The sequence below is a fragment of the Manis javanica genome, chromosome 6 (assembly GCF_040802235.1).
Source record: "Manis javanica isolate MJ-LG chromosome 6, MJ_LKY, whole genome shotgun sequence".
Lineage (NCBI taxonomy): Eukaryota > Metazoa > Chordata > Mammalia > Pholidota > Manidae > Manis > Manis javanica.
Window position 1 is genome coordinate 12339936 of NC_133161.1, and position 27561 is coordinate 12367496.

Here is a 27561-nt window from a genome sequence, read left to right on the forward strand (position 1 = left end):
GGGAAACTGAGTGAAGGGCATGCAGAATCTTCCCATGAATCTAAAATTATCTCAAGATAAAAAGTTTAAAAAAAGAAACCTGCCGGAATGTCCAGGTCCTTAAGGTTCTATTAAAATGAATCTGGGCGCCATCAGCAAGCTCGCTCTTCCTCTCTGAGCCAGGGCTTCCTGAGAGCAGAAACGATGTCTTCTCATCTCCGCATCCCCAGCTAGAGCTGTACCTGACACACAGCAGACTCACAAAAAATGTGACATCAGTGCGTGAAAGAATTAATCCTCTTTCCCCAGCCCTCGCCCCTGGAGACCAGCTGGAAGTAGTCCTTCCCCTTTGGCTCCAGGGCAATCATTTAGGATTTTGGTGCATTTCGTCATTTAGTCATTCTCTGTGTCTTTGGAAACCTCAGCTAGGAGAGACATGTGTGCGCTGCAGTCGGCTGTAGCCGCCCTGCCAAGAAAGGTTAACGGGAATGCAAACGAGCCACCATTAGCATCAGGAGGTTAATGGTAACAGGGCTGTGGCTGGACCACCTTCAGATTTCTGGAAATGTGGGACAAAGGTGAGCTGCTCCTCTGAGCTGGTTTCACTCTCTGCTCTTCCGCCTGCCTCCGGTTTGGCAGCTAAAACGCCTGCTCTAATTTCATTCCCTGCTCTTGGCAGTGTGCTTTGTGAATTGCCTCTCTTGACACAAGATGAAGTGAATGAGCAGAGGAATTGGCCCCCTGCAGAAACCAAAGGCAAAGCCAAGTCTGTTTGCTAAGAAAACACTCCCTGCTCACCAACCACAGCTCAACAGGTACTCGCTCCTGTTTGCTTCTTCTTAGTGCCTCAAATAATCCTTGAGCATCTGGGACCTGCCAGACCTGGAGCTAAATGTACTCACTAAAAAGGAGACCAGACATCCTCTGGGGGCAGGGGTGGGGGTGGCGCTTCAGAGCAGGCCCCAACGGCACTGCGCAGACAAGCCAAGGGAAATGAAATGCCAGATGGCACCCACTGGATCCGAGGCTTCAGGCTGCACCTGCCCTCTCTCCTGGTCCCATACCACAGGTCCCCTCTCCTCCGTCCTGTACTTCCCAAGCTCAACACCTAACTTTAAGTCCCCTAACTGAGCCAGGGGGCTGCCAAGATTCATCCATCAAGGGCCCCAAATCTCCCATGTTCGGATTTTCCCTCATACCTGTCATTTAGGTTTCTAGAATCTAGATGCCTTCTTCCCCCACATCCAGCAGCAAAGCAAGCACACAGGCATAGACACCCATCGGTCTGAGCAGCTCCCAGGTGGGCAGCTCCTTCATGCCCCAGGACCCACTAAAGGGAAGGACACCTCTCACCGTATTATCCAGTTCTGGGTCAAGGACAGCAGGCCCCAACGATCCCTCTTTCTAGTGGCACTAAAACCACAGAATTACATGTGCAAGCCTAGCGCCATCAAACTGTCTTAGATTGAAAAGGGCCCATGTTTGACTGATGTTCTATTCGCAGATGATGCTCCACAGCATGGTGAGAGTCCATCCACCAGGGTTTAGAACTAAATGGGTTTCTACAAGAGATTCTCCATAATTCTCTATAGGAGAGAAACAGGAATAAAGTGAATGAAGTTCAAGATTAATCTTCTCTTTTCTGTATTTGCTCAAGGAGTCTGAACCCCAGTGGGAGAGGACAAGGAAAGCCTCTGTCCCTCCAGAAACCAAGCTGGTTTCTGCTGTCAGGTTGTTGCTGGGCAGCTGCGTCTGGGGAGGTCTCTCCCTGCGCACTAGGTGAAGCACGAGGAGAAACCTCAACCTGGCTGGGGGAGGGTTCTTGACACTGGGTGAGAAAGAGCTCTCGAGCAGGTCAGGTGAGTGTAGGTAAGGAAGGAATTCATTAAAGCAAGAGCAGTGGGGATGGCAGCTGCTGTGCAGGCAGCAGAGAACAAGTAAGTGCAAAGGGAAAGAGGGAAAGTTCTTAGCTGGGGCAGATTCCCTTGCTAACTCCTGAAACCAGGGTCACCCACCCTCCTGTGTCTGCTTGGATCTGCATGGCATGGGGACTAGCACCCAACCACTCCAGGATTTGGGGGAGCCACGGAGCACAGGATGGAGTGAGATTATGTTCTGAGAACTTCCCAAAGAAAGGAGATTTTCCGGCAGGCTACTGAGAGCAGATCGTACGGTGGCAGTTTGGTCCAGGTCACCCAGGTGATGGGAACCTTCAGGTCCAAATCTGAGCTCTTAGCAGCCCCTTCCTACTTAATAGGAGTAAAGCAGAGACAGAGTGAAGACTTGGGAATAAAATGAAATAGCAAAGAGACAAGCTGCAGTAATCTAAGCAGTGAGAAAGCTTTATTTGAAAGTAAGCACTTAAAGAAAGGAAAGTGTGGGCATCCTCAGAGAGGAGGCATGCTAAAAGTTTGGGGTTTCTGTCTTTTAAGGCTTTCAGGAATGGAGCAAAGGGTGGGGGTGGGGTGTTGTTATTGGGCGTAGGCTTGACATGGGTCTCAAGGTGCTTATCTCTGCTGAGAGACACCATGTCTCCCTTCCTTTACTATCAGTCCTCCAGCTAATTCTGCTAAATAAACCCAACACAAGGGATTTATTTATCCTGTTCTTCTCCAAGACAGTGGTTACCCTCAAGCAGTGGGGACATAGCAGTTAAAACTGCCTGCCCTGCCTTAAGGTAGGCTGTTGGGTTATTGTCTGATTACCAGGGAATATGTTAGGAATCTTACTTCTCAACTCTCTACTTTTTAAAATGGAATCTTAACCTTAAGATGTGGTCCCTCCTGTTCTTACTGTCCTGTTTATATCTCAGCATTTTCCATCATAGGCGCGAAAAGTTACTCATGATGCTTGTCCCATGTCTCTGCCCCACCTCAAGGTGGGGGCTGAGGGGACTGGGTGTGCAGGGAAGGAGTGTTCATCTGAGGTTGTTATCCCCACTTACAAGGCATTTAATTGGGAGTCTTTGTTTAAACACCTTTGAAAGCTGCAACAAGAGAGAAGGGGTTGCTGAGCCTGAACGCAAGCAGTGGTCTCTTTCAACAGCCTCTTGTTTCTTCCTGTTAAGTACAAAGGTACTTTATGCAGGAGGATTAGTCATGTGCTAGCCAGGCCTTTGGGTACCAGAGGCTGTCAAAGAGATGGTCTCCTGCTGATTCTTGCTTTGGGTCTGAGATCCTAAGCCTCAGAAAAATGTCCTAACTCCTCTCAGAAGGGCGATGTTCCCATTTCTAGGTTCCAGCAGCTGAGATCAGCAGTGGCGGAGGGAGGCTGGGAATCCTGAAACTATACCTCTATTATTGGTAATCATTACAATTAACATTTGTAAACCACTTTTGCAGTTTCCTACTGACCCTAGTCTTTACAGCACCCTAGGAGGCAGGCAAGAACCAGGACTCACAGTTGACAGACAGAAGTGAATCTGCTCAAGGTCTCTCAGCTACCAGGTGGCAAACTCAGGACTCATACCCAGGACTCCAGATCCAAATTCTCTGCCTCTTTCAGGGCCATGCAGCCTCCTTCTATCGACCTCATAAGCTCAGGGTTAGAAATGTCAAACAGAAGAAACTGAGTTGCTCTCCTTTGCTAATTTTCAGATCAAAAGATCAAGAAAGAAGTAACATTACACCTCATACCCTTTCGATGTCCTACATTTGTGATAGAAAAAAATGAGATGCTATTATTGTAGAATCATAAAGACTTTCTACTCGCTCTCTGCAGTGCTAGTCACCGGTACGTGACCTTAATGAGCATTACACCTAAAACATTCCTGCTGTTAACAAATAAAACTCCCTCCTGCACCCTCCCAATAGTAAATCTGTCACCAAGAGAACCTTAATTGCCTGTGCGCAACACCATCTAGCCGTGGTGGCGAGTGCGCAGCTGGAGGCTGCGTCTGCGAGGCTGACATTCTTGTCTCTGCCATGGTCTCACCTTCTTCTCCTCCTTCCCATTTCCACGGGTGGTACCCCACTCTTTGCCACCATCCCACCTCACCCTCATAATTCTGGGGCTGCACATGAAGCTGCTGTGCCTTAACTCCTTAGCACTCCATCTCCGGAGGGCATTTTTTGCCCAGAAAAACAAACCATCACCACCAAGGTAGTCAGGGGTCTTAAGAGTCAAGGAGATTGTTCTAAATGAAGGGGTTGCCAAAGACCATAACTCCTAGTGCGCTGTAGGCTCCAGGCGAGGGAGGAGAAGGCAATGGAAATGACTGAACACCTGGAAAATGCTCACATCTGGCCATGCCCTGCAGACAAGCTCCAGGTCAGTCCTGATAAAACAGACCAAAGTCAGGTCTGTTGAGGGCACTGGCTTCAGTTTACAATCTCTACAGCCATTGCAAGTTTGATTCATCTCCGAATCCCTCCTGAGGCCCCCTCTCCAGCTAAGAGAGAGCTGGGCTCTCCCCAGTCCTGCCTCCAAAGACAGAGCCCTCTCTGGGGCTGAGGTGGCCCTGCAGGTCTCTATTATATTTTTATTTCACAGGACCCTTTCACCATGACCCTGGCAATCTCAGCACTTCAGGCTCAACTCTTCCCCAGAGTAGTGGCCAGAGAAGTCAGTAAATAGAAGATCTGAAAGCAAACTTGAGGGCAGAGGGGGTATTTAAAGATGAAATATGGGGAAGAAGCCAGAAAGGATATTGGTTCGTTAGTGATGCGAGAACACAGGCAGCCAGTGACTCTCGGGGCACGTGCCGGCTGCCCTCTTGTTTTTCTGCCGGAGGATATGGGTTTGCAAGCCTGAGCTCACTCCTCTGCTCCCAAAGATGAAAGGCGCTTGAGGAATGATTCTTTACAGTCTGGTTTATTACACAAGATAAATGGCTCTTAGAAAGGGTGGCAAGATGACAGTGAAAAGATATTTCTGAGAGATTAGAATAAAACCAAAGTTAAGAGGGGATAATGTGAAAGAATATGACACCGCAGGTCAAGAGAAATCCAGTAACTTTGTAGCTACATTCCAGTTGCCTGAATATTCTGGATCTTCTATATAAGAACAGTGGTCTGTGCTCCACAAAACACTGAGGTAGATTTTTGCATTTGCAGAAGGAAACTTGTTAGAGTCCCGGGGGGCCAGGTTCCACAGGGCACTCAGTGGCTCCCCAGGGAGAGGCACAGGATGGCTGTGTGTAACACCACACAACAAGCAGAAAGGGGGTGTCTTTCTGGAATGTGCATCCAAGATGACATGGCAAAGAGCCAATAAGAGAAGGAAAAAGAGCAAGCAGGGCTTTGATTTTTTTTTTTTTTTTATGTATCTCTATGAGATACACAAACCAGAGCACAGAACTCCAGGGCAGGACACTGAGGTGCAGGCGCGAGGAGGTGACGGATGAGTCGCCAAGGTGGTGGCCACCCCAACTGGGCTGAACAGGACTGTCTTCACTGTAGTGAGATGGACATTTCAGCAGCCCAAAGGCGAAGCTCGGCCGAAAGAGTGATACTATCCCTAAATTCCCGCTAACTGAAGGTGAGATTCTTCTTTATATATCTTCACAATCCTGGGCCATGGCTCTCGCTGCCATCTGGGGGGCTAGACCAAAGGAATAAGGTGCTCCCACATCTTTATCACCTGCCCTTGGGGCAGAGATTGGGAGTCCCCGATGCCAATTTTCTCACCTCCTACTGGACGGTGAGTGGTACATGTCTGTGTGTTTTCTAGTGTAGAGAAAGAAAAGAAGTCAACATGATTATCCAACACAGTTTTCAAAGGAACCTTGCAGCCTTGTCTTGCTGCCAGTCTCCCAGTAAAGGAGCGCGTGTCTTGGCTTAATCTACTTAAGAATGACAGACAATAGGTACCATCTGTTAATTCCAGCTGCTTCTCACAGGAAAGGAGAATCTGTCACATGGTGATATCAGAAGGCCTCAGGATAATAAAAAGATTTCCCAGAGGGTCTCCTAAAATAGGAGGAATGACCAGAAGTCATTTTGGTTGAGGTGACTGAGTCCAGAACACTCCTCCTGCTCAGAATAAATAACGCTTCCCCAGTATAGAGGACAAACTTTTTCAGAGACCAGCTACAGCAGTGATACCAGGAATGCTGTGTCTCCTAGAGGTCTAACTCTGTCACATGCAGAACATCAGAGTCCTGCCTTGTCCTGCTGATAGTTTTCTCTATCAAAATGCAGAGAAAACAATTAGGGAGACCACTATTCTTGACACAATTCTGACCATAAGGGGGGAGCCAGCTGGCAACGTGTAAGTGGCAAGGATCTCTTGAGTAAGTGACCACTTGATCTCCGGATTTGTAACAGCTTGGGACTGGGACACGCACACAGGTGGATGGGGTCATCGCTCACAGCCAGCATATAGGAACAGAAAGTAGCATGGCTACTTCCTTCCAAGAGCTTCCAGTCTACATGGAAAATAGACAGCATCCAAGGGCATTTTATCAGTGATAAAGGAGAAGCAGAAAGGGCCAGTGCCACAGAAGTTCAAGGAAGGAAGAGTGTCTTGTGCACAGTGGGACGAGGTGGTTGGAAAGGTGGAGAGCTCCTTTAAGGGTGCAGTAAGCAGTGAGACTGAAGACTGAAGGTAGTACAGGCCCTGCAGATGTTCAGCAAGCCACTCCAGCCTTCTCAGAGCACTGCCGAGGCCCTCAGGGCAGGCCCTGCAACCACATGTGTTCTAAGTACCACTCAGCCCCCTCCCTGCACCACAGCTGTTCGGACTGGGGTAACATGTGACAAAAGCTGAACCAAACACAGGCTTTCTCCCAGGAATTTGGAATTTTTAGTCTCTGCTCGTTGGCTGCTTTATGGGTGCGGAAACTCGGGGGAGACCATCTGCTCCTAAAGGCCAAATAAATAAAGGCGGATAGCAGTGTGCAGGAGAGTGAGGTGGACAAACAGAAGAGCAGAGAGGAGCCCTCTGCCACATTCAGCCCCCGTCCTCGTCCCATCCCTCCTGGGGCAGGCGTTCCCTGTGCCGGGCCCCATGAAAGCCCCACACTCTGATGCAGTCTCCTTTTCACCCAAATCAGACTGCCTGGGTCCTGTGTACCTCAAAAGCCATGACGATAATCAATGGCTAACATCTTACCATGTGCCGGGCCCTGAGGGGATGAGTTTTCCATATATAAAGGTTATCAGCCTGAAGGCCAAGAACTTGTCAATCTGATGCAGGGAGATGAGGAGGGAAAAGTGGAAAGACAGCTGGGTCAGCAGCCAAGTCAAAAAAGCAGTGAGTGGCCCAGGGACGAAGGACAGTAGGATGAGGCAGGCAGGCGAGTCAGCCAGCGCCCGCCCGGGATGGCACCTTCTGTCGCACCTGGTGTTTGCTGCCTGCACGGGGCAGCCCTTTGGAAGAGCCACGTTGGAGCTCACAGCTTCAAAGGTAGCAGGTGGCCGGGAGACAGCCTGCAAAGGATTATGGAGAGAATGGACAGGGAGCAAATGAATGGGAGGCAGGCCAGTGGGGAATGTGGGTGCCAACTTGAAAGGAAGACAGACCATTGCTGGAGGAGATAGGAAATCAAAGAGGGTTTCTTTCTTCTTTCTTGTCTTTTTCTCTTCTTCATTTTAAATCTTTATTTATTTATTTATTTATTTATTTTTTGGACACAGAAGCTTTGCTTAACTTTGTGGGCTGAAGGAGCCAGCAGGCAAAACTAAAGATGCCACAGGCCAGGAATAAAGGATGGTGCGGTTAGGCCCTGGGTGGGCAGCTGGACTTTAGAAAAAATGAATGGGAGACATTGGCGGTGAGAAAAGTAGGTAGAAGTTCACAGCGAAGTAGTCCAGCAGAGTAAACTCTCCATGCAAGAAAGATCATGAAAGGTAAAATTTCAGCTGAACAAATACAAATGATCCCAGAGAAGAAAAAGAGTGGGAAACATCTAAAGAAGGCCACATGGGCACCAGGACAGCTGAGCCTGAGCCCTAAAGAGGCAGATGTGAACATGGGGAGGCAGGGCCCCAACGTGGGGTGCACACACTTCAGGGCGGGGCTTTGAGCCCTGTCAGCAGGGCTCAAAAAGGGCTGGCAGTAGTCAACGGGGCTTTTGAGCTATGTTCGTGAGGAAAACAACTAGCTTCCCGCTGCTTGGGAAGACACTGCCCGCTTGCTTGCAGATGGCCAGAAGAAGTCAGACCTCCTAGTTTGTCTGCCTTTCCTCGGGAGAATGGTCTTGGGAGTGAGCAGGGTAAAGTGAACATCATAAGAAAGTAAGTGAAGTGCAAGGGGGTGGAAAGATAGTATGAGAACAGTTGGCATCCTTAAATGAGTTCAACTCTTCAGGCCCTGAAATGAAGGTGCGGTGCACGGGCCCATGTCCGGGGAAGTTTTCAAGGAGATGCCAGTTAACTGGAAAGGAGTATTGTCCAGATCACTGGGAAGAAGAGGGCGCACTCCCTTAAAAGGCCCACGCTGATCCCCAAAATGGAATTACTTATTAAACTGGTAGCTTGAGAATATTTAGAAGAGAATAAATACGTTGATTACCAAAAGCCACTGGGGTTCATATACCGGGCTAGGTAACTCATTTCCATATTTTGAGACAGAGGTAACTGGACGCTATTCATTTACTTACGGTCTGTCTCATTCCAGCAAGCACTGAAGGGTGATTAAAGGGACCCCAAAAATCTACTGAGACATCCCAAGTTACAAATATGTGAAAAAGAGGAAAAACAATGGAGACATGAAAATGGAGCCATAAATAAGACCAATATTAAAATGTGCAGCATAGAGCCCTACCCATGTGTTTTACAGTGAATTCTATTCTCCTGCTAATGACAGGCACTAATTTGGCTTTATGTGTTCCAGCAGGCAATAGAGGGGAAACCTGATTTACATTCACTTCACCACCTAGGAAATTTTAAAAAGAAGTAGGAAGAAAGAAAGTGGGCAATGGATGGGGAGGGAGGAGAGACAGAAAGGTTGAAAGAGATTAAAAAAAAAAAAAAAAGAGGAAGAAGTGCCGTAACTAACATTTGAGCATTTATTCACACTCTGCAAGAGAAACAGACAGTTGGGAACAGGCTGTGCAGGGGACAAAACATACCTTAATAACTGAGACCAGGACCAAGAGAATGAGGACTCTCTCAAGACAGCTACAGGGACAGTAAGTAACAGAAGAGCTAAGAGGTCAGTTATTCTAGGTCGTAGAAGCCACATTTCCTGTGGGCTTATGTTTCTTCATTAAGGACCTAAGAGTTTTGCATTAAGAATAAGTTACAAGAGGTTTGGAGTTTGACAAACTTTGATTAAATCTCTCTTTCACTTACAGCTTTGTTTGCCTGATCAAATCTATGTAACGATTTGGGTTTTTGTTTGTTTGGTTACAAAAATGTAATAACATCCCTACCTCAAAGAATTATTGTGAAAATTAAACGAAAAAGAGAAAAGCACAATTATTCGTGAGGCTAAGTCCAGAAGTTCTCCCAAGAGTCCTCATAAAGGGGACAGGGCATAACTGGAATAGGCAAAGACTTGAAGGACTTCCTTGCAGTTAGATATAAATTAGATGTAATATATTACCTCCAAGAATCCCTCTAACTCTGTTTATGAGTATTCATAATTCAAATTAGAGTAAATTTTGTTAAAACAAAAGTCTCGATGCTGTAAAGGTACTCTCAGCCCCCAAATATTGGCCTGGTTATTTTAAGCAACATTAGGTACAGATTAATTTTAGGACAAACTGACCACTAACAAAATAAACATTGGAGAACTTCCCACATTCTTTTCCTGAATGACATGTTGGGGTACACAGTCTCTGTGCCAGTCTGTGCAGGGCTTTGGGAAGACTCAGGGTCTGCTCAATGGAGACCAGTGACAGGCATGATTCTCCCCGAGGCTGGGCAGACCCTTGTGAACAACCAGTGATCCCAGCTGGGAAGGGGTTTGGGCAGCCAGTGTTCCCATCTTCAGACAATATTGTATCAAGGCCACCCTGACCTCATTAATGATTATCTTCAGATGGCTCTTCTAAGCTGTCATGCCATCTCTAAGGACAGAGGCATCACATGTACTTGTCCAGACCAGCAGACTTGACCTTTTTCTCTCACAGCCAATATCATGAGCCTCACCACCCTTACCTCTGTTGGGACCCATTCTCCTTTACAGATCTTTGACTCTGCTCCCTAACTATCCCTAACCTGTTTGACTCCCAACTGAGTCTCTGTGGACAGTCACGGAGCCCCTTTAATTATACAAATTCCATTCACCCTTGACTCCCTGAGAAATACTGACCAGTCTAGGCCCTAATGACCAATGGTCTATCAGGCTCCCCCTTCATACTAGACTTGAAGAGACATACTTGATGTTCATCCCTTTGTCTAACAAACCTTGCTGGCCCCATGCTATGTCTTATGTTATTCTGTCCTGAGGTGCTTTGGAATAAGATCATTGTATTCTATGATAAATACCATTTTCACTTTCAATTCTAGGTAAAGATATAATAGAATCAGAAAAGGTCTAGAGAAGGGCAGCTAAATTCATCAAAAGACAGAAAACCTCCTTCAGAAGGATGGATTAAAGAAATTAGGAGTCTGCAAGACACATAAAAATGTTTGAAGGAGACGATGTCAAAGTTTTCAAAAAAGTCTTGGAGAGGATAAAAATGCACTCATAGGCCAGACTGAGGCATCATCCCTTGAATCTTAAAGCAGACAAATTTAGGGCAGTTAGAACTAAATTACTAATAATAACAATGAAAGTGGTGACATCAAGAGGCCATAAAGACTAAAAATGTAAAATTAAGGAGGGTTGAGATAAAGTCACGGTGAAATCCACACAAGAGCATCACGAGGATACTGAATATCTCCAATCTCTGGAGAAGAGCTCAACTCCCAAGTCCCGTGTCACGTTGACCACCAACAGCTGAACCTGCAAGCTATAGAACCTGAAGCCTTTATGGTGTTCATCTGTTGTGAGGATTAAATGGGACCATCCATGTAAAGTACGTCTCACAAGCCTCAGTAAAATACATAGTAGCAGCAGCAGAAATGTTGCAACAGTTTTTATGTAATTCAGCCAAATGAAGCTGGATCCAGCTCCATATACTGGTTCTTCTGCAGAGTCATTATTTTGTCTTCAACCGATCACCAGCCGCCATCTTTCCATAACCACATCCTGCGGTAGGTCTTTCATTAGTTCCAACATTTGGGATTGTTCTTGGACATTCCAGACAAGCCCTTCCACGAGAGGACCTAGCACTAGAAAATTTCCAGTATAAAGAGCATGCCAGTCTCAGAAAAAAAATATTTTGTAAAAATAAATACACATTAACCAACTGCCATGCAATCCTTTACCCCATTAATGTTTGGTAAGAAAGACTGTATGCTGAGTAGTAGAATGTCAAAGAACTGACACTGTGCCCACTCAGGAAGGACATGAGAGGTTTCAACAAATGCTTCAGACATTAGACATGCCAAAAAAAGTGAAAGGTAAGAACTTAAAAGCTGAGAAAAAGAAGATTTCCTAACAGATGTAAAATCAATAGCAGCTCAGAACCCATCCAGGGGAAATGATGGCCCTGGCTGCAGGAGACAGGATGAGAAATCTTTAAGGAAAGGAAGACCATAGCTGGGGATCCCAAATTCCCCTGTACCTCACAGGGTCAGGTGAGCAGCTCCTGAAAGCAGACCTTTCTGCTCTGAAATTCACTTTCTCCTTCCCCACTTTGCAAAGCAGGTGTGATTATCCCCATTACCACTGGTCACCCCTACCTTGGGCTACATCATATCTGCTGGATTCCTGGGGCAAGAGGATAAATCAACCACAGGTAGAAGGAGTTGGTTGGATTTTACAGCCAAAGAACATTTTAGAGGTATTTTGAACCCACCTCTACCTTTTGCTGCTAAGTAAGCTAAGTAAGCTAAGGCCCAGTACATTAGGGGAAGAGCTGAATCTAAGCCTGGCTCTTCTCACATAGGCGGGTCTGCCTGTGCCCAAGGACCATGACATCCACTCAGACACCTGTGATCACTCCAAATTCCTCACTGCCAATAAGGGGGATAATAGAAAGTCCCTCTCTCACCAACTGTAGGAACCACTAAAAGAAATAGTTTAAATGAAATAGTTTGTGAGCTAAACACAGTGTCTGGCATGTCTAAGCATTCAATAAATTATAACTACTGTTAGAATTCTTCATTATGATTTCCTTTCCTCCTTTTTCAGCCCCATCTAGTTGGGGAGGAAGAAGAAACTATGAGAACATTTTTAGATTATCTCTGTCTGCCATTCCTGCATTTTCAAGTGTTCATTTACCTAATAGGCTGTGTGCCTTGATTACAGTCCTATATGGGTTTGAATTTACATTCACAAGTATGTTCGAACTTCACTAGCATTCCTCTCCAGGGAGTCATGCTATGTCAATACCTCTTATCCGATAAGGCTTAAATTGGTGTCACAAACTACCATTTGGATTCTGTAACAGAATTGTAAATAGAGTGATAATTAACAAATTTCCCAAGTATTCACCCCTAGTCCAGATTTACCAGGAACTGCACCTTCAGAGATGTCTGTCTTTCACCCACAGGAAGATGGAATGAAAATAATGAGCAAAGGGGATAAAAGAGGAAAGAAGCTCCACTGATTCTTGGCAGGTAACTTAACTCTGTGATTTACTCTTCACAGTTGAATACTGTCTTTGCTTCTTCCCTCCCATTCTCTCTTCAACCCCCTGTGATCTGTTTCTCTTCCTCCAGCCTTCCCCTCTGCCCCAGCTGATCCATTAAAACTGCCCTCCTTAAGGCCAGGTGGCAGGGGCCTCATCATTGGCAGACCCAAGGGCACTTCTCAGGCCTTAAGTGACATCTTTAGATGCTCTTGCCCTTGGCACCCAGTTTCCTCCTATTTCTCTGGCTACTCCATCCTCACCTAGAGGACCTCTTGCTCTGCTGTACCTCCTAAACATTTCTCCTTTCTATTAGCTCTTCATCCCTAGTGCCCTGGCCTAGTTCAAAACTTTATCATGGCACACCTGACCACGGCCGTGGCTCCAAAAGAGGTTTCTTTGTCTTCAGGGTCAACCCCACACGTCCTCCAACACAATCTATACTCCACTGGCAAAACAGTCATTCCAAAAGGCAAATCGTATCACATCACTCTCCTACCATTTTTTGCCACCTACAGAATCATATCTAGGCAATTTCATGCAGCACACACAAGCCCCCTCCTGATTCGGGCCTGCTGTATCTCCTAGAGACCTCCATGTGCTACTCCAGAATGCTATGCCCTTCCCTTTGCACACATGCTGTTCCCTCTGCTGCAAGTGCCCTCCTCCACCTCCTCATGGAAGATTCACTTCCATTTGGCTCCCCAGGCAGAGGGTTCTGTGTTCCTCTTCCCACAGCACACAGGAACCCCCCATTACCAGGGTCCATTTGTGCGTCTGCTTCCACATTAGGCAGAAAGCTTGCTGAGGACAGGGGCCACACCTTACTGGACTTTAGTCCCTTGTCCCTCACAGGCAGGTGTGCCTGTTAGCCTCTGGGCGCTCAACCTGGTAAGTAGCTAGAGAAAGAGATAAGCATTTGTTCAAAATGACATGTTTAAACCCCCAAAAAGAAGAGATGCCCAAATTACTGTTTCTGCTCATGTGAGCGGCATTCTGGGAAGCTTTCAGGGAGAAAAAGTATCTGTGGGTCTGAGTGATGGCACCAGAACAAGCCTATCCCTGAGGCGCTATTTAAATTCCACACAGTGATTTTCTTTTTAATTCATTTTTATTCCAGGTGCAGCCCTGCAGCTATTTTAAAACTGAGACTTAAAATAAAGTAATACTAATAGCTGGAGTTATCACAGGCTCCCGCAGTAACAGGGCGCCTTGAATCCAAAAAAAAAAAAAGGCCTTCGTGGAGTTTTGACAAACCACAATATCCCCTCCCCAGGAGAGGGAGGAGAAGGAACAAAAAGGAGCTCCATCATCAAAGGATTGTGCTTCACTCTGCAAAAGCATTTATTCCTAGATTCCCTGAAATAGCTCATGCTGTACATTTAACCATTTGTTTTCAGAATATTAAGAGGCTGAGGGCAGGACTAACATGCCAGGCAGGGAAACAGGAAAACCCTGGGTAAGAGAAGCTACTTCCAAGTGTGGTCAGCAGACCATCTGCATCAGCCACCCAAGCAAGACCCAGGGCTCTGGGCACAAATGCCCATTCCAGGCCCTGCCCCAGGCTGTGGAACCAGAATCTCTGCTAGGGGGAAACAAAAGTGTAATTTAGGTGCATGTTTCTCTCAACTCATTAATGAAAAAATGTGTTTTAATTACTGACCTAAGCCAGCAGAGAGTCCACAATATTAATGCTTCCCCAGGCATGGCACCGTGCACATTTTACGTGTCCTCAGCTCAGCGCCTCCTCCCTTGTTCTGGGAATGGCACTGACCCTCCAACGTGGAGGATTCCTTTCTCCTCATCTCCCACCCAAATGTACAGCACAAATCCGAAAGAAAGGCTAGCAGCATATCCTCCATCAGAGTTACAGATGGGAATCCGACTCAGGCCAGGCCACCTGGAGAACCTCCTTAAGGATGAGTCGGGAGGACCTGTGGGCAAAGTCCCAGGGTCCGTCCCTCTGCCCTCCCACACCATGGGAAACACACTTATGACTAGGCTCGCCTAAGTTGGGTTCCTGTCACTCTTTGGACAACCAAAAGGCCCTGCATGTGACACAGGTGATTAAAGTTAAAATGAAGTCTACCTGAGGCCTTCGGTTTACAGAATCCTAGACACCTTTCAGATGAGAACTTGCAAGTCCATGGAGGTTTGTGATTGGATGCCTCTGCGGCTACAGAGGCCCGGGCTAGTTGCCCACAGCCAGCTTCCCCAGCGGCCCCCAGCAAGGGGGGGTCACTGTGGGCAGACTCCAGATTCCTGGGTAGGCCTGCCCTAGCAGCCCACTGCACTCCTTCCCTGCAGCCAAGGGAGGGAAGTCCACCGGCCTCAGACACCAGAGCATCCTCCTTCCCAGCTAGCAGTGGGCACTGCTCTGAGATCAGCTCTAAAGTAGATGTTGCTGTTTTAAGTAAGGGACCAACCCCTGCTGCCTGAGACAAAAGTGCTCATCTCTCCTTTCTATGAATTTGCACAGCATTTGCTCTGCCTACCACTAATTTAGAACTTCCATTTACAATTCCTGACATCAATGACAGCCTTTGAGTCAGAAAGAAAATTGGACGGGGGTTTTCCAATTTTTTAAATTTCACAGACCCTTAAAATCCCCCCATAAAAAGAGTACAAACCTATTATTTTGCTAAGTAAAAACATGTTAAAAATATAGTAAAATCCATTACCAGCATCCTATCATAAAAGTGTCCTCATGGCAGAGAAAAATGGAAACCACCGGAAAGGTATCATCTCCAAACAAGCAAATGAGAAGTTTACTATGTTGTCGTGGCCACCTTCTTCCCTCTCTCCTCCTCCTTCATCTTTACTTTTTCCATTTTGCCTGGGACCAGGAGAAATGGCCTCACAGACCAGCCCCAGCCTGCAGAAATGTCTGAGTCACTCTCCTTGGAAGTTCTCCGCCTAACCAACTCAGGGCCATGACTTAAACTACAATGAGCATGACCTCTGGACATTAACAAGAGAAGCTTGCCTTGGTGAGATGTTTTCAGATTACCAAATACTCATCCATGCTCTCCTCATTCAGTTTCTCTTAATTCCCATTGCAAGGCTATGATATAGACGAGGAAGCTGAAACACTCAGGAAGATATGACCATCTGTCCCTGTTTGCATCCCAGTGCCTCCCTCTGAGATCTACACTTTGGCCTTTATTTTACCCTTTGGAGTGTTCCTTCTACCTAGTTGTCTTTAAATTTCACCAAGTCCTTTCTTCTCCAGACTAACTAGACATCTTTTAATTCTTTCAAGTATGGCAAGCTTCTATTTTCCAAACACGTTCCACAGTCCAGCTACATGGTATATGCTCAACAGGTCTTTGTTGAAGGATGAAGGGAGGAACAAGAATGAACTGTTCTTCATTTGATGTGATTTCTAGACCTTTCCCTTGCCTGGCCATGTCCCTCGAGAGGCAGTGCAATCTTTCAATGTGCCTCTTAAAATGTCATGCCCAGAACTGTGTGCCATGCACCAGATGGGCTTAGCTGTGCCCAGTGCCAAGCCCCCTTAGCTCTCTTGTCCTGGGCACAAAGCCTTTATTCATGAAGCTTCAGATTGTATTTGCCTTCTGGCAGCCATTTCCTGCTGCTGACTCCTCTAGATTGCAGTCAACTAAAATTCTTAGATATTCCCAATTCTGAATTTCTTAATTGGTATTTTAAATCCAAGGACAGTTGTTTTACATTTAGCCCTACTGTACTGACTTCTGTTAGTATCTTCTATTCTTATCTGACTTTTCATATCTTCTTATCTCTCCAACTACATGTTAAGGTTCTAGAGATGGTAGCTTATATGCTTTTATATAAGGAATAAGTATAAATATTCAGCATGATGTCACTGAGTAGGCAGTCAATAAATACATGATGGTTCATTAAGCTCCACTTTTTTCCTACTATCCCCCAGGACTCTCAGCTTCTGATGAATCACATTTAAGTCCTAAGGGTTAGCCCTGAAAACCTGTTCCAACTGTCCCCTTTTTACCCACATACTTCTGCCTCTGACTCTTGCTTGTCTCCACAGGGCCTGCTGAATGCATTCACAGCAGCCTGCTTGCACCCCGGCGTGCTCCACTCTCTATAAACACACACCCCCTCCCAGGGCCTACCCCTGCCTTCTCAAACCTCACAGCAGCCATAAGCCCTGACCCGCTGCACTTCCCCCCATGTTCCCTTAGCCCTTCTAGTGCAGTACGTCATGCAGGAAAATGATCTGGAAAAAATCTGTGAACATTCACACTCACCAAAACAGAGGAGGAGTCATCATTTACTTTAAAATGGGATTCTCTCCAAGAAGCAGTTCGCCATAGATTTATCTTTATAAAAAAGTCTTTAGCATATTTAAAACATGACTTCATGTGCCCCTATGTGGTTAACACACAACCTTCCACAAACATGTCTATCATACAGGGAGATGCCTCCGAACCTTCATAAAGAATTGTTCTCTGCAGCAATGCTGTTTCCATGCACACCAGCCAAAGGCCCTGGGACACACTCTGCCATTGACTGGGTGATAACGAAGTCTGTTCAACACGTAAGTGTGTGTACAAGTGCTTTCTCTGCACTCTCCATATATCACGGGTTTTCCATGAAGCTTATAATGGAATTAAAGAAATCATAGAGTCTTGTATCTGGAAGGGACCTTGAGTGACTCCCAATATGGGCAAGGAAAAGTAAGCTAAGCAGAGAGGGTGACCACTCCTTTATCCTGCCTTCATGTGCCAACAGCTCTTCCATGAAGCGCCACCCCCACCACGGCGAGGACCTCCTCTGGAAGCTAAAGATGGCATTGCCATCCTTCCCCTACGCAGTTTAAAGGACTGAGTATCTCCAGCTATTTGACTGGAGAGGCTGGACATCAGCCTCCATCTCTGAAGCTCCTGAAGATGAGTGGAGTGTTTCCTGGCAAACTGTTCAACATTCTGCTACAACAGAGTGATCTGGATGCCCATTGCTCATACTGGTAAAAATCTCAGCCGTAAGTGTCTGTACTTATTCAGATACTGCTTTGAGTTTGTCTTCTCTTAAGTGCGGCATGCTACTTGGACAGGGACCTCTGGGCACCCTTCTTGGTTCCCGGGACAGCCCTGGGCACAGGACTTAGAAGTTGGAGCAAATGCGGAATGAAAACAATGCACACTCTCTGTCCCATGGCACTTCACGGCCAATTTGCTGAAATAGTATCTGTTTAGATGGCTAATAACCACTGCTCTGTTATTTGTAGAAAGCTGTATTTTGTTTTCTAATTATGTCTTAAGTCAGTCTCTTATCTGTGCCTTAATATCTCTATAAAAATGTGTCAATTTCTCCATCATTTATTATACCCCAGGGACCCTGAAGGTTTGAAAAGGTGATTACTATAGTGTATTTTTTTAAAATACAAGTTGCTGTTACCATGCCTGCAAATCATATCCCAGAAAGGGAAATACATGTGCTGCTCAGGGTAAGACAGTAAGGGGAGTCCACCAGTGATGGGGGAAAGGGAGCTCTCAGAATCCTGATTTTTTTGGCAGAAAAGAGGTTGTACCTAGCAACGTAATTCCAACACAGGGTGCCCTTGGGACGTCAGGTAGAATAACCTAAAATTAGGTTTCAAAATGAGAATTGCATTTTTTCCAGCGAGACAGCATAGTTGATACTGAATGTTATTTACAGATTTGACTTTAGTAGTTTTTTTTTTTTTTTTTTTTTTTTTTTTTTTTTTTGAGAGGGCATCTCTCATATTTATTGATCAAATGGTTGTTAACAACAATAAAATTCAGTATAGGGGGGTCAATGCTCAATGTACAATCATTAATCCATCTCAAGCCTAATTCTCGTCAGTCTCCAATCTTCTGAAGCATAACGAACAAGTTCTTACATGGTGAACGAATTCTTACAGAGTGAATAAATTCTTACATGGTGAACAGTACAAGGGCAGTCATCACAGAAACTTTCGGTTTTGATCATGCAATATGACCTATAAACCATCAGGTCAAATATGAATATTCATTTGATTTTTGTACTTGATTTATATGTTGATCCCACATTTCTCCTATTATTATTATTATTTTTATTTTTAATAAAATGCTGAAGTGGTAGGTAGATGCAAGATAAAGGTAGAAAACATAGTTTAGTGCTGTAAGAAGGCAAATGTAGATGATCAGATGATCAGGTGTGTGCCTATGGACTAAGTATTAATCCAGGCTAGACAAGGGCAGCAAAACATCCACGGATGCAGAAGATTTCTCTCAAAGCAGGGGGGGTGAGGTTCTGAGCCTCACCTCTGTTGATCCCCAAATTCTCACCTGATGGCCCCCCTGCGACTGTGCCTGTCTTAGGTTGTTCCTCCCTTGAGGAATCTTACCCGTCTCTGGCTAACCAGTCATCTTCCGGGGCCATACAGGGAAATGTAAAGTTGGTAAGTGAGAGAGAAGCCATATTGTTTGCAAAGGTTAGCTTTTTACTTCTTTGCAGATTTATGCCCTGTGGCTTCTATGCCCAGCACTTGTCTCGAGGTATCTTTACCACCTGGAGGAATTATGATACTCGGTAAATTCGATATGAGGCACGAATTCTATTTAAAGTTTGTAATTAGGAAGGAAGAAGAAAAGCTATAGATGTAGCATATGAAGGAAACTTGGGAGGATTGATTATTTCTTTGACATATCTTCTTGTATAGTACCTTAAGTATGTATAGGTTTTAAACTACTAACTAATTTGCACACACATATTGACATAATAGGAATACGGTGACATAAACAAAGCAAATCTATAATCACCAGCCATCTCCAGTGAAGCCAAGAAAACCATTTAGGCACCCTAGGCATTTGTGAAAATTTATCTATGATATGATGGATATTTTCCAACTGTACTTGAACCATCAGACAAATTAAAGCAGCCCATTTCTGGGATCTGTTCACATCCCATATGTTCTTTTAACCATAGATAGTCTATAGTCATGAGATTTTGGGGTGCTACAACTTGCACCCCTCCCAACTCCTGGTTGAGTTCCAACAGTACAGATCCAGTCAAATTCGTTGTCTCACTGTATGCACATGCCAGCCTAGACATCTCCCTCCTCCTTCTCATGGCAAGTCCAGGAGATGGTGGGCTGGATGCAGCCACAACCGCAGCATCGTCCGGATCCCTGTGGAGGCTTTTTGATGATCATCCCCCAGCACGAGTCCTCCAGAGAGTGCTGATGCCGGAAGCTCCTCCTCATATCGTATCTTAGTTCATTTTCTGGGTATCCAAGCTAGGCCTTGATCTTCTGCGTAGAAACAAACAGACCCTTTGCCCACACTTTGACATGCCCTCTATACCACTGTGCAGAACTCATTGGAGGTCAGCACACAGTAACTGCTTTTTTTTTTTTTTTTTTAATTAAGAGAAAGGAATATTATCAGAAAAGAGTACCTCCATAGCTGATCATCTGACACCCTTTAAGTGATCAACATTAAGGATATTTAAAGCATGCGTTGATCTTTGATTTACCAATAGTTTTATCCTGTTAAGGAGTAATCCCCCTTTTCTTTCTTTCTTTCTTTTTTTTTTTTTTTAAATTTTTAATCTACACTTACCTGAAGAATACTATGTTTACTATGCTCTCCCCTATATCAGGTCCCCCCTAACAACCACATTACGGTTACTGTCCATCAGCTTAGCAAAATGTTGTAGAGTCACTACTTGTCCTCTCTGTGTTGTGCAGCCCACCCTCCCCTTTCTCCCTCCCCCCCATGCATGCTAATCTTAATACCCCCCTTCTTCTTCCCCCCCCTTATCCCTCCCTGCCCACCCATCCTCCCCAGTTCCTTTCCCTTTGGTACCTGTTAGTCCATTTTTGGGTTCTGTAATTCTGCTGCTGTTTTGTTCCTTCAGTTTTTCCTTTGTTCCTATACTCCTCAGATGAGTGAAATCATTTGGTATTTCTCTTTCTCCGCTTGGCTTATTTCACTGAGCATAATACTCTCCAGCTCCATCCATGTTGCTGCAAATGGTTGGATTTTTCCACTTCTTATGGCTGAGTAGTATTCCATTGTGTATATGTACCACATCTTCTTTATCCATTCATCTACAGATGGACATTTAGGTTGCTTCCAATTCTTGGCTATTGTAAATAGTGCTGCGATAAACATAGGAGTGCATCTGTCTTTCTCAAACTTGATTGCTGCGTTCTTAGGGTAAATTCCTAGGAGTGGAATTCCTGGGTCAAATGGTAGGTCTGTTTTGAGCATTTTGATGCACCTCCATACTGCTTTCCATAATGGTTGAACTAATTTACATTCCCACCAGCAGTGTAGGAGGGTTCCCCTTTCTCCACAGCCTCGCCAACATTTGTTGTTGTTTGTCTTTTGGATGGCAGCTATCCTTACTGGTGTGAGGTGATACCTCATTGTAGTTTTAATTTGCATTTCTCTGATAATTAGCGATGTGGAGCATCTTTTCATGTGTCTCTTGGCCATCTGTATTTCTTTTTTGGAGAACTGTCTGTTCAGTTCCTCTGCCCATTTTTTAATTGGGTTATTTGTTTTTTGTTTGTTGAGGCGTGTGAGCTCTTTATATATTCTGGACGTCAAGCCTTTATCAGATCTGTCATTTTCAAATATATTCTCCCATACTGTAGGGTTCCTTTTTGTTCTATTGATGGTGTCTTTCGCTGTACAGAAGCTTTTCAGCTTAATGTAGTCCCACTTGCTCATTTTTGCTGTTGTTTTCCTTGCCCGGGGAGATATGTTCAAGAAGAGATCACTCATGTTTATGTCTAAGAGGTTTTTGCCTATGTTTTTTTCCAAGAGTTTAATGGTTTCGTGACTTACATTCAGGTCTTTGATCCATTTTGAGTTTACCTTTGTATATGGGGTTAGACAATGGTCCAGTTTCATTCTCCTACATGTAGCTGTCCAGTTTTGCCAGCACCATCTGTTGAAGAGACTGTCATTTTGCCATTGTATGTCCATGGCTCCTTTATCAAATATTAATTGACCATATATGTTTGGGTTAATTTCTGGGGTCTCTAATCTGTTCCACTGGTCTGTGGCTCTGTTCTTGTGCCAGTACCAAATTGTCTTGATTACTATGGCTTTGTAGTAGAGCTTGAAGTTGGGGAGTGAGATCCCCCCTACTTTATTCTTCTTTTTCAGGATTGCTTTGGCTATTCGGGGTCTTTGGTGTTTCCATATGAATTTTTGAATTATTTGTTCCAATTCATTGAAGAATGTTGCTGGTAATTTGAGAGGGATTGCATCAAATTTGTATATTGCTTTCGGCAGGATGGCCATTTTGACGATATTAATTCTTCCTAGCCATGAGCATGGGATGAGTTTCCATTTATTAGTGTCCCCTTTAATTTCTCTTAAGAGTGACTTGTAGTTTTCAGAGTATAAGTCTTTCACTTCCTTGGTTAGGTTTATTCCTAGGTATTTTATTCTTTTTGATGCAATGGTGAATGGAATTGTTTTCCTGATTTCTCTTTCTATTGATTCGTTGTTAGTGTATAGGAAAGCTACAGATTTCTGTGTGTTGATTTTGTATCCTGCAACTTTGCTGTATTCCGATATCAGTTCTAGTAGTTTTGGAGTGGAGTCTTTAGGGTTTTTTATGTACAGTATCATATCATCTGCAAATAGTGACAGTTTAACTTCTTCTTTACCAATCTGGATTCCTTGTATTTCTTTGTTTTGTCTGATTGCCGTGGCTAGGACCTCCAGTACTATGTTAAATAACAGTGGGGAGAGTGGGCATCCCTGTCTGGTTCCCGATCTCAGTGGAAATGCTTTCAGCTTCTCGCTGTTCAGTATAATGCTGGCTGTGGGTTTATCATATATGGCCTTTATTATGTTGAGGTACTTGCCCTCTATTCCCATTTTGCTGAGAGTTTTTATCATGAATGGATGTTGAATTTTGTCAAATGCTTTTTCAGCATCTATGGAGATGATCATGTGGTTTTTGTCTTTCTTTTTGTTGATGTGGTGGATGATGTTGATGGATTTTCGAATGTTGTACCATCCTTGCATCCCTGGGATGAACCCCACTTGGTCATGGTGTATGATCCTTTTGATATACTGTTGAATTCTGTTTGCTAATATTTTATTGAGTATTTTTGCATCTACGTTCATCAGGGATATTGGTCTGTAATTTTCTTTTTTGGTGGGGTCTTTGCCTGGTTTTGGTATTAGGGTGATGTTGGCTTCATAGAATGAGTTTGGGAGTATTCCCTCTTCTTCTATTTTGTGGAACACTTTAAGGAGAATGGGTATTATGTCTTCTCTGTGTGTCTGATAAAATTCCGAGGTAAATCCGTCCGGCCCCGGGGTTTTGTTCTTGGGTAGTTTTTTGATTACTGTTTCAATTTCTTTGCTTGTAATTGGTTTGTTTAACTTTTGTGTTTCTTCCTTGGTCAGTCTTGGGAGGTTGTATTTTTCTAGGAAGTTGTCCATTTCTTCTAGGTTTTCCAGCTTGTTGGCATATAGGTTTTCATAGTAGTCTTTAATAATTCTTTGTATTTCTGTGGAGTCTGTCGTGATTTTTCCATTCTCATTTCTGATTATGTTGATTTGTGTTGACTCTCTTTTTCTCTTAATAAGTTGGGCTAGAGGCTTATCTATTTTGTTTATTTTCTCAAAGAACCAGCTCTTGGTTTCGTTGATTTTTGCTATTGTTTTATTCTTCTCAATTTTGTTTATTTCTTCTCTGATCTTTATTATGTCCCTCCTTCTGCTGACTTTAGGCCTCATTTGTTCTTCTTTTTCCAGTTTTGATAATTGTGATGTTAGACTATTCATTTGGGATTGTTCTTCCTTCTTCAAGTGTGCCTGGATTGCTATATACTTTCCTCTTAAGACTGCTTTCGCTGCATCCCACAGAAATTGGGGCTTAGTGTTGTTGTTGTCATTTGTTTCTATATATTCCTTGATCTCTATTTTGATTTGTTCATTGATCCATTGATTATTTAGTAGCATGTTGTTAAGCCTCCATGTGTTTGTGAGCCTTTTTGTTTTCTTTGTAGAATTTATTTCTACTTTCATACCTTTGTGGTCTGAAAAATTGGTTGGTAGAATTTCAATATTGTGGAATTTACTGAGGCTCTTTTTGTGAGCTAGTATGTGGTCTATTCTAGAGAATGTTCCATGTGCACTTGAGAAGAATGTATATCCTGTTGCTTTTGGATGTAAAGTTCTATAGATGTCTATTAGGTCCATCTGTTCTAGTGTGTTGTTCAGTGCCTGTGTGTCTTTACTTATTTTCTGCCCGGTGGATCTATCCTTTGGGGTGAGTGGTGTGTTGAAGTCTCCTACAATGAATGCATTGCAGTCTATTTCCCTCTTTAGTTCTGTTAGTATTTGCTTCACATATGCTGGTGCTCCTGTATTGGGTGCATATATATTTAGAATGGTTATATCCTCTTGTTGGACTAAGCCCTTTATCATTATGTAGTGGCCTTCTTTATCTCTTGTTACTTTCTTTGTTTTGAAGTCTATTTTGTCTGATATTAGTACTGCAACCCCTGCTTTCTTCTCACTGTTGTTTGCCTGAAATATGTTTTTCCATCCCTTGACTTTTAGTCTATGCTTATCTTTGGGTTTAAGGTGAGTTTCTTGTAAGCAGCATATAGATGGGTCTTGCTTTTTTATCCATTCTATTACTCTATGTCTTTTGATTGGTGCATTCAGTCCATTTACATTTAGGGTGACTATTGAAAGATATGTACTTATTGCCATTGCAGGCTTTAGATTCGTGGTTACCAAAGGTTCAAGGTTAGCTTCTTTAGTATCTTACTGCCTAACTTAGCTCGCTTATTGAGCTGTTATATACACTGTCTGGAGAGTCTTTTCTTCTCTCCCTTCTTATTCCTCCTCCTCCCTTCTTCATATGTTGTGTGTTTTGTTCTGTGCTCTTTTTAGGGGTGCTCCCATCTAGAGCAGTCCCTGTAGGATGCCCTGTAGAGGTGGTTTGTGGGAAGCAAATTCCCTCAGCTTTTGCTTGTCTGGGAATTGTTTGATCCCACCATCATATTTAAATGATAGTCGTGCTGGATACAGTATCCTTGGTTCAAGGCCCTTCTGTTTCATTGCATTAAGTATATCATGCCATTCTCTTCTGGCCTGTAGGGTTTCTGTTGAGAAGTCTGATGTTAGCCTGATTGGTTTTCCTTTATAGGTGACCTTTTTCTCTCTAGCTGCCTTTAAAACTCTTTCCTTGTCCTTGATCCTTGCCATTTTAATTATTATGTGTCTTGGTGTTGTCCTCCTTGGATCCTTTCTGTTGGGGGTTCTGTATAATTCCATGGTCTGTTCGATTATTTCCTCCCCCAGTTTGGGGAAGTTTTCAGCAATTATTTCTTCAAAGACCCTTTCTATCCCTTTTCCTCTTTCTTCCTCTTCTGGTATCCCTATAATACGAATGTTTTTCCTTTTGTATTGGTCACATATTTCTCTTAGTGTTGTTTCATTCCTGGAGATCCTTTTATCTCTCTCTATGTCAGCTTCTATACGTTCCTGTTCTCTGGCTTCTATTCCTTCAATGGCCTCTTGCATCTTATCCATTCTGCTTATAAATCCTTCCAGGGATTGTTTCACTTCTGTGATCTCTTTCCTGACATCTGTGATCTCCTTCCGGACTTCATCCCACTGCTCTTGCATTTTTCTCTGCATCTCATCCCACTGCTCTTGCATTTTTCTCTGCATCTCATCCCATTGCTCTTGCATTTTTTTCTGCATCTCTGTCAGCATGTTCATGATTTTTATTTTGAATTCTTTTTCAGGAGGACTAGTTAGGTCTGTCTCCTTCTCAGGTGTTGTCTCTGTGATCTTTGTCTGCCTGTAGTTTTGCCTTTTCATGGTGATAGGGATAGTCTGCAGAGCTGGTACAAGTGACCGCTGGAAGAGCTTCCCTTCTTGTTGGTTTGTAGCCTTTTCCTGGGAGAATAGCGACCTCTAGTGGCTTGTGCTGGGCAGCTGTGCGCAGACAGGGCTTCTGCTTCCTGCCCAGTTGCTTTGGGGTTTATCTCCACTGTTGCTGTGGGCTTGGCCTGGCTGGGGCTGTTCCTCCAAAATGGTGGAGCCCCGTTAGAGGGGGAGCAGCCAGGAGACTATTTATCTCCGTAAGGGGCCTCTGTGCTCCCTGCTGCCCAGGGAGTTAGAGTGCCCAGAGATCCCCAGATTCCCTGCTTCTGGTCTAAGTGACCTGTCCTGCCCCTTTAAGATTTCCAAAAAGCACTCTCCAAACCAAAACAACAACAGCAACAATGAGAGAGGGAACAGAAAGGAAAAAAAAAAGAAAAAACACGCGATTTTTTTTTTTTTTTTTTTCTCAGGTGCCGGTCCCAGGCACCCGCGCACTGGTCCTGCTGCCCTGTCTCCCTAGCACCAGGGTCCCTGTCCTTTCAAGGCTTCCAAAAAGCACCCATCCACCGGTCCCGCAGGGAAGGAACGCTCAATATTCTTTGTCCTCAGGCACTGGTCCCACGCACCCGCTCACCAGTCCTGCCGCCCTGCCTCCCTAGCACCGGGGTCCCTGTCCCTTCAAGGCTTCCAAAAAGCACTTGGCAAAAAGAGAGAAAAAAAAGGGGAAAAACGCGCGATTTCTTCCGTCCTCAGGTGCTGGTCTCAGGCACCCACCCACCGGTCCCACAGGGAAAAATGCGGGATATTCTTTGTCCTCAGGTGCCGGTCCCAGGCACCCGCTCACCAGTCCCGCCGCCCTGCCTCCCTAGCACCGGGGTCCCTGTCCCTTTTAGGCTTCCAAAAAGCACTCGCAGAAAAGAGAAAAAAAAAAGGGGAAAAACGCGCGATTTCCTCTGTCCTCAAGTGCCGGTCTCAGGCACCCGCCCACCGGTCCCGCAGGGAAAAACGGGGGATATTCTTTGTCCTCAGGCGCCGGTCCCAGCCACCCGCTCACCAGTCCCGCCACCGTGCCTCCCTAGCACTGGGGTCCCCGTCCCTTCAAGGCTTCCAAAAAGCGCTTGCCAAAAAGAGAAAAAAAAAAAGGGGAAAAACGCGCGACCTCCTCCGTCCTCAGGCACCGGTCTCAGGCACCCGCCCCCAGGTCTCGCAGGGAGAAACGCGGGATATTCTTTGTCCTCCGGCGCTGTTCCCAGGCACCTCCTCACCGGTCCCGCCACCCTGCCTCCCCAGCAACGGGGGCCCGTCCCTCTAAGGCTTCCAAAAAGCGCTCGCCAAAAAAAAAAACTGCTCCGGTTTCTCTCCACCCGCCGGGAGCCGGGGGGAGGGGCGCTCGGGTCCCGCCGGGCTGGGGCTTGTATCTTACCCCCTTCACAAGGCGCTGGGTTCTTGCAGGTGTGGATGTGGTCTGGATGTTGTCCTGTGTCCTGTGGTCTCTATTTTAGGAAGATTTTTCTTTGTTATATTTTCATAGCTCTATGTGTTTTTGGGAGGAGATTTCCACTGCTCTACTCACGCCGCCATCTTGGCTCCCGCCCCCGACTTTAGTAGTTTTAAACCAGAGCTGTGTGATCTTGGGTAAGTTGCTTGATCTCTCTGAGCTTCCATTTTCTCACTATAAAAGGCAGATATTAGAGGAACTTAGTTCACAGGATTGTAGGGAAGAGTAGAGGAGATAGTGCAAGCAAAGCACTTAGCAGAATCCCACTTAGAACAAAGAGTAAACCCTCAGTATATGAACTATTGTTTTACATTAAAAGTTATAAAAGAGTCCAGGCAACCCTCAGGTTGAACTCTATGCTGGAACCAAGATCAGTGACGTAGGGACCTTGTTTTGCAATAGCAACTTACAGCCAGAGAGGAAATGGGTCACGGACTCCACAGTGCCTGTCATGAACAGGAACATGGGAGTAACACAGGAAAACAGAGTCTCAGTCAAGCCCATCAGACTCTTCCCATGCACTGGGGCCCACCTAGTGGTGACGACCATACATGGAGTCAATTCCCCCTGCTCAGCTCTTAAACCACTTACACCCTTTTTAAAACCTCATAAAAGAAATGTCAGAAGGAAGTCAATGCAGGGAAATACTTGAGGATGGTCCCTGTGATCCTTGCCCCCAAGAAACC

The 27561-nt window shown here is 44.9% G+C and overlaps 1 protein-coding gene and 1 long non-coding RNA gene across 2 annotated transcripts in view; one reads left to right on the top strand and one right to left on the bottom strand.

Annotated features, from left to right (window-relative positions):
* The window catches only part of TMEM178B (transmembrane protein 178B), a 355371-nt gene that overhangs the window by 167683 nt on the left and 160127 nt on the right, over window positions 1–27561 (bottom strand). The gene's annotated exons all lie outside the window — the stretch shown is intronic.
* Window positions 5269–18221, top strand: LOC108396847 (uncharacterized). The gene is made up of 5 exons (XR_001853051.3): window positions 5269–5457; window positions 12470–12536; window positions 15394–15537; window positions 16964–17087; window positions 17282–18221. It is a non-coding gene; the product is annotated as an uncharacterized lncRNA (long non-coding RNA).